The sequence below is a fragment of the Lithobates pipiens genome, unplaced genomic scaffold (assembly GCF_037356315.1).
Source record: "Lithobates pipiens isolate NorthernLeopardFrog02 unplaced genomic scaffold, aLitPip1_a1.2 Scaffold_27, whole genome shotgun sequence".
NCBI classification, from domain to species: Eukaryota; Metazoa; Chordata; class Amphibia; order Anura; family Ranidae; genus Lithobates; species Lithobates pipiens.
In genome coordinates this window covers 111254393-111272817 of record NW_027507788.1, presented here as the reverse complement: position 1 = coordinate 111272817, position 18425 = coordinate 111254393, and positions in this window count along the sequence as shown.

Genomic DNA, 18425 nt, shown 5'->3' with positions numbered 1-18425 from the left:
GAATAGGCCGCAGAGAAGGCGGGGAGGCGGGAGTGGGGGGTGGGGGAGTTGGGAGGGGGGGTGGGAGGGGAGGGAGGGACAGATGAGGGAAGGAGAAGCCGTGGATCACCAGAGTAAACAAGGCAAATGTACCCGTGTGGGGTAAGGGAGGCGACAGGCCAACTGAAGGTAATAGCAAGATGAGTGGCATAAATTTTATGTCATATAATGTTAAGGGCTTGAATACCCCGATAAAGAGACATAAGATTCTGGCTGAACTAAAACGCTATGAAGCTGATGTAGTTTCTCTCCAGGAGACACACATCTCCCTCGCATCAAATATCAGATTATATTCTAGAAACTTCCCTGTTTGGTATTATAGTGACACAATATCTACGAGTAGTAGAGGGGTCGCTACAGGCTTTTCGAAAAAAACGAGGTTTCATTTAAGTGATAGAATGTGTGATGCGGAAGGGAGATATCTGTTTCTGAAGGGTGCATTGGATGAGATGGAATGTACGTTAGTCAATATTTATGCCCCTAATAGCAACCCGATTGGTTTCCTAAATAAGACATTAAATAAACTTGGGAAGTTTCAAAAGGGATATGTGATCATGATGGGAGACCTAAACTTCTGTTTGAACCCGGAAGTGGATAGCTCGTTCGAGGTACAGAGGGTGAGAAATGAATCGCTAAAAAATATATTACAAAAATGATATACCAATCAATTGGTGGATGCATGGAGAGTCATGAATCCGAGGGTTTGTGACTACTCGTTTTACTCAGCAGCTCATAGGATATACTCCCGCATTGATTATATATTCATTGACCACGGGTTGCTGGATTATGTAATAGAAGCCGGCATAGAAGTGATTACCCTCTCGGACCATGCTCCAGTAAAAATAAGAATGAATATCTTAAAGGGCGGGAGATGCCCCTCGCCGTGGCGGATTAATGAAGATCTGCTACGGGATGAGGAGGATAAGGCCAGAATTGGCATTGAAATTGAACAATACTTCGCTTCAAATGAAACAACGGAAATTGCAGGTCACATATTATGGGATGCACATAAAGCCTATATTAGGGGAATATTGATATCACTAGGGTCTAAAAGGAAAAAAATGAGAGCCGAAAAGATCAAAGTATTAATGGAAGAGATATACAGCTTGGAACAAGAGCATAAAAAAGGACTGAACCAAAAGGAAATAGTATATAAAAAATTAATAAACACAAGGGACGAACTGAAGGGTCTGTTGGAACAGGAAACGAAGAGGGTGTTTAATGGTTTGGCCCGGGAACGTTACATAGGGGGAGACAAGCCGAGCAAGTATTTAGCTAGGATGCTACAAAAAAAATAATAATAATAATAATTTTATTGGGAAAATGCAAAATAAAAACTGTAGCATGGTATTTACAACCTAAGAAATTGCGGAAACCTTCAGGATATACTATGAGGGGATATACTCAGATAGATACCTGGGACTACAGGACAAGGCCAAAGATAAGAGGATCGGGGCTTTTTTAAATAAAGTTAGATTACCCAAAATAAGCTCCCTTGATAGCGAGATGCTTGAGAGGCCAATATCAGAAGAGGAATTAGAGAGGTCACTATTAAAATCAGCCCCGGGAAAATCCCCTGGACCAGACGGGTTCACAACACTGTATTACAAAATATTTAGAGAATCCCTTATCCCTAAAATGTGCAGGTACATGAATGGTCTGGGAGAGGAATACAAAATGAGTAATGAAGGCCTAATGGCTACAATCACCTTAATTCAGAAGGAGGGGAAAGATCCAACACAATGTACTAGTTATAGGTCGATTTCGCTGTTAAATACAGATACAAAACTATATGCCAAGGTCTTGGCGGAGCGGATGAGGGAGTTAATGACGACCTTAGTCCACCCAGACCAGGTGGGGTTTGTACCGGGGCAGGAAGGAAGAGATAACGGGATAAAAACACTTCTCTTACTCCAGCGGATGCAACAGGGAGGGACCCCCAGTCTGCTCTTGTCGACAGACGCGCAGAAGGCCTTCGACAGGGTAGACTGGGGGTTCATGTTCCATACAATAGAAAGGATGGGGATAGGCCCGAAAATGCTACAGAAGGTGAGAGTGTTATACAATCAACCAAAGGCACGTATAAAGGTAAATGGACAAGAGTCAGCGTATTTTGTAATGGAAAGGGGTACAAGGCAGGGGTGCCCGTTGTCGCCCCTGCTGTTTGTCCTGTCGCTGGAACCTCTCCTGGCGGCAATTCGGGAAAACCCAGAAATAGCAGGTGTAAAAGTAGAGAAAGAAGAACACAAACTCTCCGCATTTGCAGATGATATACTATTTTATATTAATAACCCTAAGATGTCTATGCCAAATTTAATAAGGATGTTGGAACAGTATGGGGACGTATCCAACTTTAAAATAAACCGGCTTAAATCTGAGATATTGAACATTAACATTAATAGAAAGGAGGCACAAATACTGCAGCGAGAATGGAGTTTTCCGTGGCGGAATGAACTTAAATATCTGGGAATAAAGCTGGCGAAAACTGAGAAGAAACTGTACCGGATTAATTACATCCCATTACTAGACGAGATCCAAGCAGAATGCAAAAGATGCAGTAATAGACCATTATCGTTGGTATATAGGCAAGTTAATGGGAAATACAATTCACCTCTTATAGCACTAAAAGAAAAAAAAAGTGCCTCCGTTCATCAAAAAACGGGAAAACGGGAAAGGGAATTAGGGACACAAAAAGACAGTGTAATGCTTGGTAAAATTTTTAAATTAGTCCATAGCTCTGCCGTGGATTCTAAAACAGCAGAGATGAATTATAAATGTCTGACGAGATGGTACTATACCCCATAAAAGAACAGTAAATTTCAGCTTGACAGCTCTAGGGAATGCTGGCGTGGGTGTAAGGAGACGGGTACGATGGCACATCTGTGGTGGGGTTGCCCGAAGATAAAAAAAGTTTTGGAACCAAATTCTACTTTATACTAAAGAGATCACTGATATTGCGGTGAGTGCCGACCCCTGGGTAGTGTTATTTCATACGATAAAAGGGGGGGTTAAACAGTATAAAGAATCTCTGATCCCACATTTATTAAACGCGGGGAAAAAAATTAATCCCAAAAAAATGCCAGGAGTTGGAGGCGCCCTCAATGTGGGAATGGGTCGATATGGTAGAAGAGACCTACAAGATGGAATGTTTAAGTGATAGTCTGGAAGAGAGGAGCAATAAACATACTGCTGAGAAATGGAAGCGTTGGCAAGAATTTAAGAAGAAATGGTATATTACAGAAGGGCTAAGGGCATAAACCTCACACGGGTACAAATAAGGCAGGATGGCAGTTCGAGGGCGGTGGTCCACAGAGTTGGGGGGGGGGGGTGGAGGGGGGGAGTTGGGGGGGGGAAGATATGGCGTTAGGGTACCTAGGGAGGGGAGAGATTAGGTTTTGGTTCTAGTATATAGAGGTGGTAAGCATATGAAATTTTGTATGGAAAATAATCCAAAACAATAATTTTTGGGGGAAGAAAAAAAGGGAGGTAAATTGCCACAATGATGTGAAGTTATGAGAAGGGATTCTGAGCGTTAAGCTGATTTGGGTCCTATGGTTATTATTGGTTTCACTGAGTTGGCAAAAAAAAGAAGAAAAAAAAAAAAGAACCAGAATACAGTCATTTTATACACTTTTAACACAAGGGGTTAGATAATGAGGTAGGGCTGCTCATGGATACTCCCCCTCCCCTATAGCAACAACTTAAAATACAATTACATAATTAACGTGTTAATTAAGACAGCACTTAAGGCAGCCTAGGTGACCAGACAGTCCGTCTCCAGAGGTCAATGTGATCAGTTCTTTCAATGACCATCTACTGTTCAGAATTAATAACCAAGAATAGTTTTTGGGCAAAGCCAAGAAAACCTTCTCACAAAGAGCACCGTTCCCCCAAATGCCAGCGCCCATGATTGGTGGGCAAGAGGCTAACATTCAGTCCCCTCCAAAAGCCTCTGTCCTGGCTAGGTCTGTCACAGGTTGTTTTTCAGGGGTTGTGTTTGGCCCCTTAGTTGCAGAGAAGGGTACTCTTTTTTTTTTTTTTTTTTTTTTTTTTAAAGGTTAAATTTTATTGTTTTTTTCTTTCATAACAAACAAACAAACAAACAAGAGTAACATTCCACATCTGTATACAACATGTTCAAATGTACATCTAGAAATTGACTCTGGCCGCCAGGGACCAGTGTTGCTTAGTTACAATATTCAACTGATAACAACATTTCCATCCTACTGCTCTACTTAGGCACCATCATATTCCCTCCACATTCTTCACCAATACCAAAATTTTCATTTATTATTTTTATTTTTTTCCTCCCTTTTAGAGAAGATAAGCACCATTATATGCAGGAACATGAGCATGATATAGACCCTTTACTTTAGCCACTGTCTACCCCTCTTCCCTCCCTACCCTAAGCCGTTATTCCATCACACGGAGCGTATTGAATCCAGCTCACCCAAATTTTGTCAAACTTTTTAGTGCTTCCTCTGGCTGTATACGTTAGTTTATACATCGGCAGTGCGCCATTGACAATATCAATCCAATATCGTAAGGAAGGTGGGGAGGCCCCCCTCCATTTAAGAGCAATTGCTTTTTTAGCATAACAAAAAAGTATTCTAAGTAGAGACTTCTGAGATGCAGATATACCTTCTTCCTCCAGCACCCCCAACAGACACCGAGCAGGAGAATAAATATTGGGTAGGGCTAAAACATCTTCTAGAAATGTAAGGATTGCCTTCCAGAATTTGACAATTTCCGGACATAGCCAGACCATATGAAAGAAGTCCCCTACCGCCCCCTACATCAATGACACTCTGGGGAGTCCGTCCTTCCCATTTTATGGAGCCTCAGTGGGGTATAATAGATCCTGTGGAGATAATGAAACTGTATCAGTTTGTCCCTAGCCGAAATCACCGAGGAGAGGGCCGTATCCACGACCTCCTCCCAGGATTCCCCTGTGATGGACGGAATGTCCGACTTCCACTGTGCGGACACCCTGCCCATCCTGACAGAGGAAGATGTCATTAAAGCCAAATAGTACCTTGATATGAGCTTGGCGTGGTCCTCCTCCTTTATTAACTGCTCTAATTTTGAAGGGGTTAGTAACACTTCCAGTCCGCCATATTGTGCACAGACAGCATGCCTTAGCTGCAAATATCTAAAAAAAAATGTATTGGGCAGGTTGTAGTCAGTCTGAAATTGTGTAAAGGACTTGATAATAACCCTGTAAATCTGGCAAAGCCAGACCCAAGCGAATTGGCAGGTGCAACGTGTCCAATGACACTCTAGCCGGTTTGCCTCCCCACAAAAAGGAGACCAGGATTTTATTGATACCCTGAAATACCTTGTAGATCGGTGCATGCCACAACAGATACAAAAAACGGGGAAGATATATCATCTTATAGATATTAATTTTACCCAGAAGGTTAAGGGGCAGAGTACGCCACGTCTGTAAATTTTCTTTCAGTTTCAGGATCAAAGGTGAGATATTGTTTTTAGTGTAATTACACAGCGGTAACTGCACCTCAACCCCCAAGTAACGGAACTGGGAGACCTTTTTCAAGGGTACCTCCGGTGGTAAAGCAGGATCATAGTCGGGGGATAACGGGAGAAGTACGGACTTATTCCAGTTTACTCTAAATCCTGAGTATGCACCAAACCTATAAATTTGTTCCAGTGCGTTCCTCAGTGAATCCCCTGCATCTGCCAAATATAGGAGCATATCATCAGCGTAAAGGGACGTTTTTTCCTCCCTGTCATTTATCTTGCAACCCTGGATTCCTAAGTTCGACCTCAAGCTTGCCGCCAGTGGCTCAATAGCCAGGGCAAACAACAGGGGTGACAATGGACACCCCTGCCGAGTGCCCCTTGTAATCTCAAAAGGATCTGTAATAATATTATTCACTTTGAGCCTCGCCCTCGGCCTAGTGTACAATAATTTCACCCATGCCACAAATCTTGGGCCAAAGCCCAACCGCCCAAGGACCGCCAGCAAATAGGACCATTCAATGGAATCAAAAGCTTTATGTGTGTCTAAGGACACCACTACTCGTGTGTCCGGATCCTGGCCCTCCGACTGAAGAATGGTAAACAGACGCCTAAGATTGATCGCCGTCGATCTCCCGGGTATGAAGCCCGTTTGATCCTGGTGAATAACAGACGCTATCACCTTATTAAGTCTCAGGGCCAAAATTTTTGCCAGTATTTTGGCATCAACATTAATCAATGATATGGGTCTATAGGACTCACATAGCTCACGGTCCTTGTGCGGCTTCGGTATCAGTACAATAAGCGCCTCCCTCAGGGATTCGGGAAGCTCCCCCTGTTCCAAAGCAGCTATAAACATTTGCAACAATCTGGGGGCCAGACCGTCCGCAAATGTTGCGTACCACTCAGCCGGAAAACCGTCCAGACCTGGCGTTTTGTTCGGGCTGAGGGCACGAATTGCAGCGAGTGTCTCCTCAACAGTAATGGGAAGTTCCAAGTCCTGCGCCGCCTCCACCCCCAATTCTAAGAGCGGGATGGGGGCTAAGTAGTCCCGCACCTCCTCCTCCCCATAGTCCACCTTAGAAGAATACAATTCAGAATAAAATTGCACAAACGCCTGCGCTATTTCTGTTTGTGTGGTACATAAGGTCTCATGTTTGTCATATATACGTGGGATAGAAGCTGGGGTTTGCTGCGAGTGGGCCAGGTATGCCAACAGGCTACTATTCTTATTACCAAATTCAAATATGTGCTGCGCCTGATATAAAAGTTTTTTCCGGGTCTTTTCTACTAAGACAAGATCTAAATGGCGGACCCCTTCCCTCCAACCTCTATACGTATCGGAATTGGGGTTTGCTATGTATTCCACCTCTGCATCTGTCACCTTCCTTTCTGCCTCCATAAGTTTCCACTGCCTGTCTGATCTAAGTTGTTTAATAACCCCGGCCACCGAGCCCCTAAGTGTGGCCTTAAACGTTTCCCATGTGATTCCGACAGGAGCCCCTGCCCGATTGTCAACCCAGAAGTCACCAATAGACGACTGCGTAGACCTCTCGAAACTCTCCTCCTTGAGCCACAATGGACTCAACCTCCACACCACGTACCCTCTCGGCCTCTCCATGTCAAAGGTGACCATAAGTGGGGAGTGATCCGAGACAGCACGAGGCAGATATTGGGCCTCCAGCACTCTCGGCAGCAATTCATTGGATACAAAACATAAATCAATTCTAGAAAGTGTTTTAAACGTAGTGGAGTGACAGGAGTAAGCTCTAACATGTGGGTTTTTCCACCTCCAGGCCTCCACCAGGTTATATGACCCAACACACTGAGCCAACGGGGAACCATGCCTAGGCGCCATTCCAAATCTGTCGGCATCCGGTGTTAGCACCACATTCATATCCCCCGCAAGAATAATGGGACCCTCTGCAACTCGGAGAGCAGCCTCCATTATTGTTCCCCATATTTCTATTGTAAAAAGGGGGGGGAATGTATACAGCTATAAACGTATACACTCTGTTGTCCAATTCCAACACCAGAACCACAAACCTACCCATAGGATCCGTTTTGACCATCTTAGTATGACACAATAATGTCTTGGAAACCAAGACCGAGACCCCTCTGGCATAGTTGGAATACGTAGAGTGGAACGCCCTGCCCACGAAAGCCCTATGAAGGGCCAAGGTCTTAGGTCCCATCAGGTGTGTTTCCTGGAGAAATATTATACCTGGGTTATGTTTTTGGATATATTTGAATACTAAGGCACGTTTAATCTTGGAGTTGAGGCCCCTCACATTCCACGATATCAGTTTAAGTGATTGCATGGTGAGTGAGTACTAAAATCAACAAGTAAGGAGCATAACAGCGTCTATAAATGGGGTGTTTGGGATCCACAGAGAGCGGGCAGAGCGTCCCACCCCACCCCCCCACGCCTCCTAGTACATCATAGAGCAGCAGTAACAACGCCCCCCAAAATAGGGGGGGCACATTCAAACTCCACAATACGAACATGTTATAAAAAATAGTGCAAAAGTCAGAAAATCTATCTGCAGTGAACTGTGATCCATAACCATGGATCAGAACTTCCCCTCCCCCACCCTGCCCGTAGCCCCAAACAACCCACGAGCCTTTACCCCCAACTGTAAACCAATAGACATGTTCACCCCTAAGAGGGGAATACTCCCAGTCCAGCCGGACCGGGGGATCAAGGGTGGGTATGTGATTCCAAAAGAGCATAGTACAGACCGCGTCGCTAGCAGGAATACTCCCAGCCTGCCAGGCCGCAGCAACAGTGCACATGCAGTAATACTTCAAGTGTCAATGCCATGTGAGCTTTCTGGCGTGTCATTTGTCAGGTAAACACTGGTTGGACATCTTTCGCCGTTCTCCGGTTCCACAACAGGCATGTCAGTATTTATCAAGCCGGGCCCAAGGATTCAATCCAGTTGTTAGCCTCCCTGGGTGATGTAAAGAACTGCGTTTTCCCTCCCTGGACCACACGTAATCTGGCCGGGTACAGCATGCTGTATGGAAGGCTGCGCTCCCGCAGTCTCATTTTTACACTCTGAAAGGCCGCCCTCTGCTTCTGTGTCGCAGCCGAAAAGTCAGGGAAAATAGTTATCCGGTTGTTGTTATACAGTATCTCAGGCATGTTGCGGGCCTTGCGTAATATGGCTTCTTTATCTCTGAAGTAGAGAAAGCGAGCTAGTATGGGTCTAGGATACCTGCCAGGTTGTTGTTGCCTCAGTGGGACTCTATGAGCCCTCTCAATAGCAAAGAGGTGAGAGAAACAGCCAGTACCAAAGGTTTGTTTACGCCAGGATAACAGAAACTCTTCTGCCTGCTTCCCCTCGGAACCCTCCGGGAACCCCAAAAAGCGTAGGTTGTTCCTCCGAAGGCTGTCTTCAATGTCCCCCAATTTGGCCTCCTGGGACTTGCAGTCCGCCGCAGTATCTCTCACTTGCACCATTAAGGGATTGAGGTCATCCTCCACTGTGCTAATGCGCTGCTCAGCTTCACTGACCCTCTGCCTGATTTTCTGGACATCATCTTTCAGTATAGCAAAGTCCACTCGGATGGTTTCTATCTGGGTAGATAGCGCCGCATGGCAGCTTTTGATAGTGTCCATGATTTGAGCCAGCGTAGGTTCTTTTACCTGTGCACCGGAGCCTCCTTCCTCTGCATCAGGCGGAGGGGATGGTAGGGGAGCAGCCAGAGGATCCGGGAGAGCAGGCCAGTCTGGGTCCCCCTCGGTGTCTCGGCCCGCATTCAGCTCCGCTGCGCCATGCGTCCCTGCACCCGTCCGGGCGCCATCTTGACCGGCCTCACGTGCGAACCGGGCCAAACGGTCCGCGGGCTTGCTACCTACCCGCGGGCCGTATTTGTTGACCATGCTCATGTGCCCGGTGTGTTCCCGGATCGAGTGCACTGCTCAGCAGGGCGATCCCGGTTCCCAGGCTGGTCAGGATACTTCAAGGATTTCGGCGCGGTCAGGAGCTCTCAGGAACAGGTCTTCACATACCGGAAGTCGGCCACGCCCCCCCGAAGGGTACTCTTAAGGCGTCATCATACCAAGACATTTTGGACAATTTCATGCTCTCAGCCTTGTGGGGACAGTTTGGGGATGGCCCCTGCCCAGTTCCAACATGACTGCCCACCAGTGCACAAAGCAAGGTCCATAAAGACATGGATGAGTGAGTTTGAGGTGGAGGAACTTGACTGGTCTGCACAGAGTCCTGGCCTCCTCAACCCGACAGAACACCTTTAGGATGAATTAGAGTGGAGACTGCAAGCCAGACCTCACAAATGCACTTCTGGAAGAATGGTCAAACATTCCCATAGACACAATCCTAAACCTTGTGGACAGCTGTCCCAGAAGAGTTGAAGCTGTTATAGCTGCAAAGGGTGGGCCAACTCAATATTGAACCCTACGGACTAAGACCGGGATGCATCAAAGTTCATGTGCATGCGAAGGCAGGTGTCCCAATACTTTTGGTAATATAGTGTATATTCTCTGTTGAATCTACAGACAGTAAGTGGAGGGAAATCTCTCTAATGAGACGGAAAAAAATTACAGTTTTTTAACCCTCCCCTAAAAAAAGTTGTGGCTTTAGAAATACTTTAAAGTAGAACTATATAGAAAATGTTTTTTTCATTTTGGATAGAGCACGGGAGGGTTATAACCCCTGTCAGATTTTTATTTTTATTTTTTTGCTATTTGTGTCCCATTGTGCAGATTTTTCTTCACTTCCTGTCCTATAGCCAAAACAAGAAGAGAGGAAATCCTTGCAAATGTAAGAAATCCATTGGGGACCCCCAGGTCACTAGAACTAGTGTGACCACTGGAAGATTTTCCTTCTATTACTTTTCTGGGGACAACCCAAAATTTGGGAGTTTCTTTTACTTTCACTTCCAGGCTGGGTTCACACTAATGCGAATTGGATGCGAGTTTCACCGTATCCAATTCACATGACAGGAGAGTGTGACCGGCTCTCAATAGTACACACATCCCCGTGGGGGCCGCAGAGCGCATTGCACAAGAGTCCTGTGAGTCTTTGGCTCTGTGTCAGGTCCAAACTCAGGCAAAAATTCAGGCCTGGTTTGTCTCTGAAATGGAGAACAGGGGACCCCCTGCTGTGAGCCGCTCTGCACAACAGTGTGAACCCAGCCTCAATGATAATGGTGAACAGGACAGCTAGGGATGATGAATCTCTATAATGGGGGCACAGGCAGCAATAAAAACTGCCAGGTGTTTTAATCCCGCTCCACTCTATCCAAAACTTAAAAAAAGTTTTACCTTTAGTTATACTTTAACCACTTCAGCCCCGGAAAAATTGGCTGCTCAATGACCAGGCCGATTTTTGCGATTCGGCACTGTGTTGCTTTAACTGACAATTGTGCGGTCTTGCGACGTTGTACCCAAACAAAATTGACTTCCTTTTTTTTATACAGATAGAGCTTTCTTTTGGTGGTATTTGATCATCTCTGCAGTCTTTATTTTGTGCGCTATAAACAAAAAAAGAGTGACAATTTTGAAAAAATATTTTGTACTTTTTGCTGTAATAAATAGTCCCTTTTTTTAAAAAAAAGCAAATTTTTTTCCTCAGTTTAGGCCGATATGTATTCTTCTACATATTTTTGGTAATATAAAAACCAAAAAACATATATTGATTTGTTTGCGCAAAGTTATAGTGTCTACAAAATAGGGGATAGAATTATGGCATTTTTATTATTATTATTTTTTTTTACTAGTAATGGTGGCGATCTGTGATTTTTATCGAGACTTATGGTGGACACATCGGACACTTTTGACACATTTTTGGGTTGATTGACAATTATACAGCGATCAGTGCTATAAAAATGCATTGATTACTGTATAAATGTCACTGGCAGGGAAAGGGTTAACACTAGGGGGCGATCAAGGGGTTAAATGTGTTCCCTATGTGTGTGTTCTAACTGTGGGAGATGGAACTCACTATAGGAGATGAGGGATCATGGTTCCAAGCTCATAGGAACTCACAATCTGTCTCTCCTCAGCTCACAAAACAGGGATTTATGTGTTTACAAACATACGTCCCTGTTCTGCCTCTCGTGCCCGCAATTGCTCGTGGTCAGAGGTCATTGCGACCACCGGTCACAAGCATCGGCACCCCTGCTGAGCAGCAGGTGCCTGCTTTCCCGCTTAAAGGGACCGACATCTAGCTACGACGGTTTGCGGGATCGTGCCGCAGTATAATGACGGTGGCTGGTCGGCAAGTAGTTAAAGTAGAAGTTCACCCTAACACTGAAATCTGTAAATCTACAGGCATCCAAAATCTAAGACCTGTAAAGAAGAAATCACTGTACATACCTTTTTTAAAGTCTCTCCAGTCTGGAACCACGCTGAGCTGTCAGTGGCGGCTTCAGTGTGTGGGAGTGTGCAGAAGAGGCAGCTGACAACGGAAGCTCCATAGAAACTCTATGGGTAACGTCACTTTCCAGCCGCTGTCGGCTGTCTCCTCTGCAGAGCTTCAGAAAATGTACGACTAGCGATTTCTTCTTTACAGGGCTACATAGGTTAGTTTTAGATCGTGGATGCCAGATTTTAGTGTTAGGGTGAACTTCTAATTTAAAACCCCGTACACATGGGCAGAATGCCGGGAAACATTTACCAGTTCAGAAAAAAATGTCCGACATGCTGCCCATGTGTATATCAGTCCGTACGACAGAAGCTGGCAGTTTAGCCAGCATCTGTCAGATATGCATGATGGAAAACCAGCAGCTGACCGACTCCTGATTAGCACTCTCAGCCAATGGCAGAGAACACTGATTGGAGTGTTCTGGCGGGGGGAAATCGAGGGAAACCTCACGTGGTTAGTACAGTGTCTCCAACCGGAGCTGTCAGTTTTCTTTGGTGCAACCCAGCGGTTGTAGTGTGTACCGGCTTTTGTCTAATGTGAATAAAGCCCAGACTGTTGATACTGAACTGATACCATCACACACTGTAATCTCCCTGAAGCAGTAAAAACCATGACCTATGTAAGCACAGACTTTACAAGGAAGTATTACCACTGCTTGGACAACCGCTGTACTATTCCAGTTCATGGGAAGTAAGTCGTAGTTTAATCTACTTGTTATTTGCACAAGCAGAGCATAGACAACCTTTATTTTTTATTTTTTGTTTAACCACTTCAGTTCCGGACCAATAAACACCTTAAGGACCAGAGGTCTTTTTGCAATTTCGCACTGCGCTGCTTTAACTGGTAATTGCGCGGTCATGCAATATTGCACCCAAACGAAATTTGCGTCCTTTTCTTCCCACAAATAGAGCTTTCTTTTGATGGTATTTGATTGCCTCTGCGATTTTTTTTTTTTGCGATATAAATGAAAAAAGAGCGAAAATTTTGAAAAAAAAAGATATTTTCTTCTTTTTGTTATAAGAAAAATCGAATAAACTAAATTTTAGTCATACATTGAGGGCAAAATTTATTCAGCCACATGTCTTTAGTAAAAAAAATGTCAATAAGCGTATATTTTTTGGTTTGCGCAAAAGTTATAGCGTCTACAAACTAGAGTACATTTTCTGAAATTTACACAGCTTTTAATTTATGACTGCCGATCTCATTTCTTGAGGTGCTAAAATGGCAGGGCAGTACAAATCCCCCCCAAATGACCCCATTTTGGAAAGTAGACACCCCAAGGAAATTGCTGATGGGTATGTTGAGCCCATTGAATATTTATTTTTTTTGTCCTAAGGGATTGAATAATGACAAAAAAAATAATAAAAAATTTTTTTTACAAAAAGTTGTCACTAAATGATATATTGCTCACACATGCCATGGTTATATGTGAAATGACACCCCAAAATACATTCTGCTGCTTCTCCCGAGTACGGGGATACCACATGTGTGGGACTTTTTGGGAGTCTAGTCGCGCACGGCACCCCGAAAACCAATCACCACCTTCAGGATTTCTAAGGGTGCAAATTTTTGATTTAACTCCTCACTACCTATCACAGTTTCGAAGGCCATAAAATGCCAAAATAGCACAAAACCCCCCCAAATGACCCCATTTTGGAAAGTAGACACCCCAAGCTATTTACTGAGAGGCATGTTGAGTCCATGGAATATTTTATATTTTGCCAAAAGTTGCGGGAATATTACAAACTTTTTTTTTTTTGCACAAAGTTGTCACTAAATGATATATTGCTCACACATGCTATGGGCAGAAGTCAAATTACACCCCAAAATAAATTCTGCTGCTTCTCCCGAGTACGGGGATACCACATGTGGGGGACTTTTTGGGAGCCTAGTTAACTAGCTACCTAGCGACACTAGCGACACTGATGCAGCGTTCAGAAAAATTATCGCTTAGTGACACTGGCAAAAGGGGGTGAAAGGGTTAACTAGCGGAAATCAGGGGGTTAAAACCATTATTGGGTAGTATATCGGGGTACCTAGCGCTATAAAAACCTGGCGGTGAACCTAAAAAAATAACTAGCTACCTAGCGACTGTAGCGACACTAATGCAGCGATCAGAAAAACGATCGCTTAGTGACACTGGCAAAAGGGGGTGAAAGGGTTAACTAGCGGCAATCAGGGGGTTAAAAACATTATTGGGTAGTATATCGGGGTACCTAGCGATATAAAAACCTGGCGGTGAACCTAAAAAAATAACTAGCTACCTAGCGACACATGCAGCGATCAGAAAAATGATCGCTTAGTGACACTGGCAAAAGGGGGTGAAAGGGTTAACTAGCGGCAATCAGGGGGTTAAAAACATTATTGGGTAGTATATCGGGGTACCTAGCGCTATAAAAACCTGGCGGTGAACCTAAAAAAATAACTAGCTACCTAGCGACTGTAGCGACACTAATGCAGCGATCAGAAAAACGATCGCTTAGTGACACTGGCAAAAGGGGGTGAAAGGGTTAACTAGCGGCAATCAGGGGGTTAAAAACATTATTGGGTAGTATATCGGGGTACCTAGCGATATAAAAACCTGGCGGTGAACCTAAAAAAATAACTAGCTACCTAGCGACACTAGCGACACATGCAGCGATCAGAAAAATGATCGCTTAGTGACACTGGCAAAAGGGGGTGAAAGGGTTAACTCTAGGGGCAATCAGGGGGTTAAATCTTTATTGGGGGGTGATAGGGGGCTACCCTGGACCTAACACTAACTGTCCTGACAGTTTTTACTGTCACAACTGACACTGAATGCATTGATCAGTAAAGAAATGATCAATGCAATCAGTGACACTGTGACTGGGGGGGGAGGGGGGGCGGGGGGGGGATCGGGGGGGGGATCGGGGGGGGTTTGTGTGCCTGTGTGTACCTACATGTCAGTGTAGTGTTCGTTCTTTTACTCTTCTCCTCGTAGTCCGGTCAAAAAGACCGCCCCGAGGAGAATGACATCACTTCCTCCTTCCTGTGTAAACAATACACAGGGGAGGAAGCTTCTCATTGGCCAGGAGCGATCCAGAGGGGGTGGCCGAAAACGAACGGCCATCCCCTCATCACGGAGCGCTCCTGGACCGAATCGGACCGCCGTATCCAGCGGGAGGGGGTCCGATGGGACCCCCCACCCGCTGGAAGGCAATCACGTAGATGTACGTGATTCTGCCTGCCTGTGCCATTGTGCTGACGTACAATGGCAATACGGCGGTCCTGAAGTGGTTAACATGGTAGCATGATGTGTGTGCATCCACACGCTGCCAGGCAGCTACAATGCTTTGGGATAAGCTTGCCCAGTCTGGCTCTTATAGAGATGGAAAGTTTAACCACTTAAAGCGGTAGTAAACCAGTATGCTTTTTTTTTTTTTTTAAACCTGCAATGTAAAGCTATGATGTACTAGAATGTATCACATACTAGCAAATTATTTGAAACCTACCTTAAAACAAAGCTTTCCAGCTTAACTAAAGGTAGATATCAACCATGGGAGATTACTCCCACTTTAAGCCCTGGTTCACACTGGAGCGTTTTGACATGCGATTTGACAGGCCAAATTGCATGTCAAATCGTCAGCAATTGCCATCAATGACACCATTCTAATCAGTGCGCTGCACTGATTTTAAAAAGTAGTTTCTGTACTACTTTTTTGCGATTTCAGGCTGCGATTTACATTGACATCTGTGCAGAAACCCGCATAGACGTCTCTGAAATTGCGACTGAAATCGGGACTAACATGCGGGAGTTCAGCTCAACTCGCACGGTTTAATTCCGGCAGCTCAGTGTGAACCTGGGCTAAAGACCAAGCTTTTTCTGGTACTTTTTGTTTACAATTAAAAATCTGTATTTTTTGCTAGAAAATGACTTAGAATCCCCAAACACTATATAACATATTATGTAACCCAATTTATTTGGTAAAATATAAAAGATGATGTTACGCAGAGTAAATAGATACCTAACATCTATTAAAGTGGCTGTAAACCCTGTTACACCACTTTTACCTACAGGTAAGCCTGTAGCAAGGCTTACCCGTAGGTACCTTGACTTGTACAGTTTAGGAGATATTTAGTGTATGCGGTGCTGCCGACATCACCAGCACATGCGCACTGAAAAAATGGGGTGCTGTTCCGTTTCTTCAGGCAGCCCCCACGCAAATGGGTGGGAGTGATGTCATTGCGGCTCTGACAATTACAGCGCCGGAGGCCGCGAACCCTGAAGTTACTCAGAGGGCCAACGCTGATCCAGGGCATCATACTAAAGTAAGTACCGTATTTTTCCCTCCATAAGATGCACCTAGGTTTTAGAGGAGGAAAACAAGAAAAAAAATATTCTGAACCAAATGGTGTACTAAAATATTTTCCAGTGCCCATGAAATGCAGCCTGACCATTGCCAATAATGCAGACTGACCATTGCCACAAACACAGCCTTACCTGATGTTATCCCATCTGCCTGACAGAAGACAGAGCAGCCCAAGTGTCCGAATACTCTGTTTTCTGTTTCAGGAGTGTCAGGCCCAAATGGGAGATCGCTCTGCGGCCACGGCTTTGGATGTCTGTCTCCCGCTCTCCTGCCTCTCTTCCTGTGGTGGCGGCGGGTGGGGCCGTGCCAGCGGTGATGAGGGGCGGTGCCTGGCGTATATTCGCACCATAAGATGCAGAGACATTTTCCCCCATATTTCTGGGGGAAAAAAGTGCATCTTATGGTCCAAAATATACTGTATTTCAGTATGAGCTAGTATGCGATGCATACTTGCTCATTATGCCTTTGTCTTGCAGGGTTTGTTTGTTTTTTTCCCCGGAGGTTTACAACCTCTTTAAGTCTATTAAGAAAGGAGATAAAACCTTTTTTAGGTATATTATTGATAGAAGGAAAAATACAATGGGATCACTAAAATGAAAACTTGGCACCACACATATGATGAGGGAGACCTGGATGTAACAAACCATTTAAAGAGGAAGTAAACCCTGATGGGTTTACTTCCTCTTTCATTCCCTGCAAAGGCAAAGCATAATGGACTACTATGCAGCGCATCCATCTTTTTGGTGGGGTCTCGCAGCTCCGCCGCTGTCATTCGGCAGCTCCGTTGTTGGAAATGCCGCGCTCAGTGCGCCTGCGCGCCGCTGTCTACGGCGCATGCGCCGTAGACAGCGGTGCCTGTCTTCGGGCAAATATCTCCTAAACCGTATAGGTTTAGGAGATATTTCTTGGACCTACAGGTAAGCCTTAATCTAGGCTTACCTGTAGGTCAAAGTGGTTTGTAAGGGTTTACAACCACTTTAAACAATTACTTCTGTTCAGTCTTCTCAAAAATAGATTGCACTAACAATAACAAGTTGGGGAAACATATTGGTTCTAGTAATGATGGTTCATTTTTAGGATTTCGGCAGACAGAGGTAACAGAGGAACTGGCTCGGTTAAAGCTTAATAAAGCAATGGGCCCTGATAGTATTCATCCCAGAGTTCTAATGCCGTGTACACACGGTCGAACTTTCCAGCAGAAAAAGTCAGACATTTTATCGGCTATTCTGATTGTGTTTGGGCTTCAGCTGACTTTTTTTTGTTCGAAAATTCTGACGGACCAAGAAATAGAACATGTTTTAAATCTTTCAGACGGAATCAATTTCTATCGGGAAAACCGTTCATCTGTATGCTGTTCCGAAGGACCAAAAACGACACATTAGCAGCTATTGGCTACTGGCTATTGAACTTCCTTTTTATAGTCCCGTTGTACGTGTTGTATGTCACCACGTTCTAAACGATTGGACTTTGGTGTGATCGTGTGTAGGCAAGTCCATTTCAGCGGAACTCCGTCGGAAATCCGTGTGTATGCGGCATAAGAGAACTTTGAGGAATAGTTGTTGGATCATTAACAGATCCTTTTAATCAATCTCTTCAATGGGGAGAAGTTCCCCATTAATGGCGGACAGCTAATATTGTACCTATCCACAAGAGGGGCAGCAAAAAATACACAACTTGCTGGACCCAAAGCAGCATGGCTTTACTGAGGGCAGATCATGTTAGCCCTTGTACACACGGTCGGAGAATCCGTCGGAATGTGTCTTATCGGACCGTGTTGTCGGATAATCCGACTGTGTGTGGTATGCATCGGACTGATTCCATCGGAATATCCGTCGGACCCAATTTTCCAACTTGTTGGAAATATTTTCCGACAAACTGGTCCGATCGGACATACTCTGATCATGTGTAGAGAATTCCGATCGGACAAAGTGCCACGCATGCTCAGATCAAATTCCTACACCAAAGCTATTGGCTACTAGCCTGAACGTAGTCCTGTCGTAATGAAATAACGTCATCACGTTCTGAACAATCGGATTTTCCGACAACTTGGTCCGACCGTGTGTATGCAACAGTTTCGGACAAAATCCGTCGGACAAAATCCAACGGATTTGGTTGTCAGAATGTCCGACCGTGTGTACAAGGGCTTAGACTAATCTGATTACATGTTCTGACTATATTA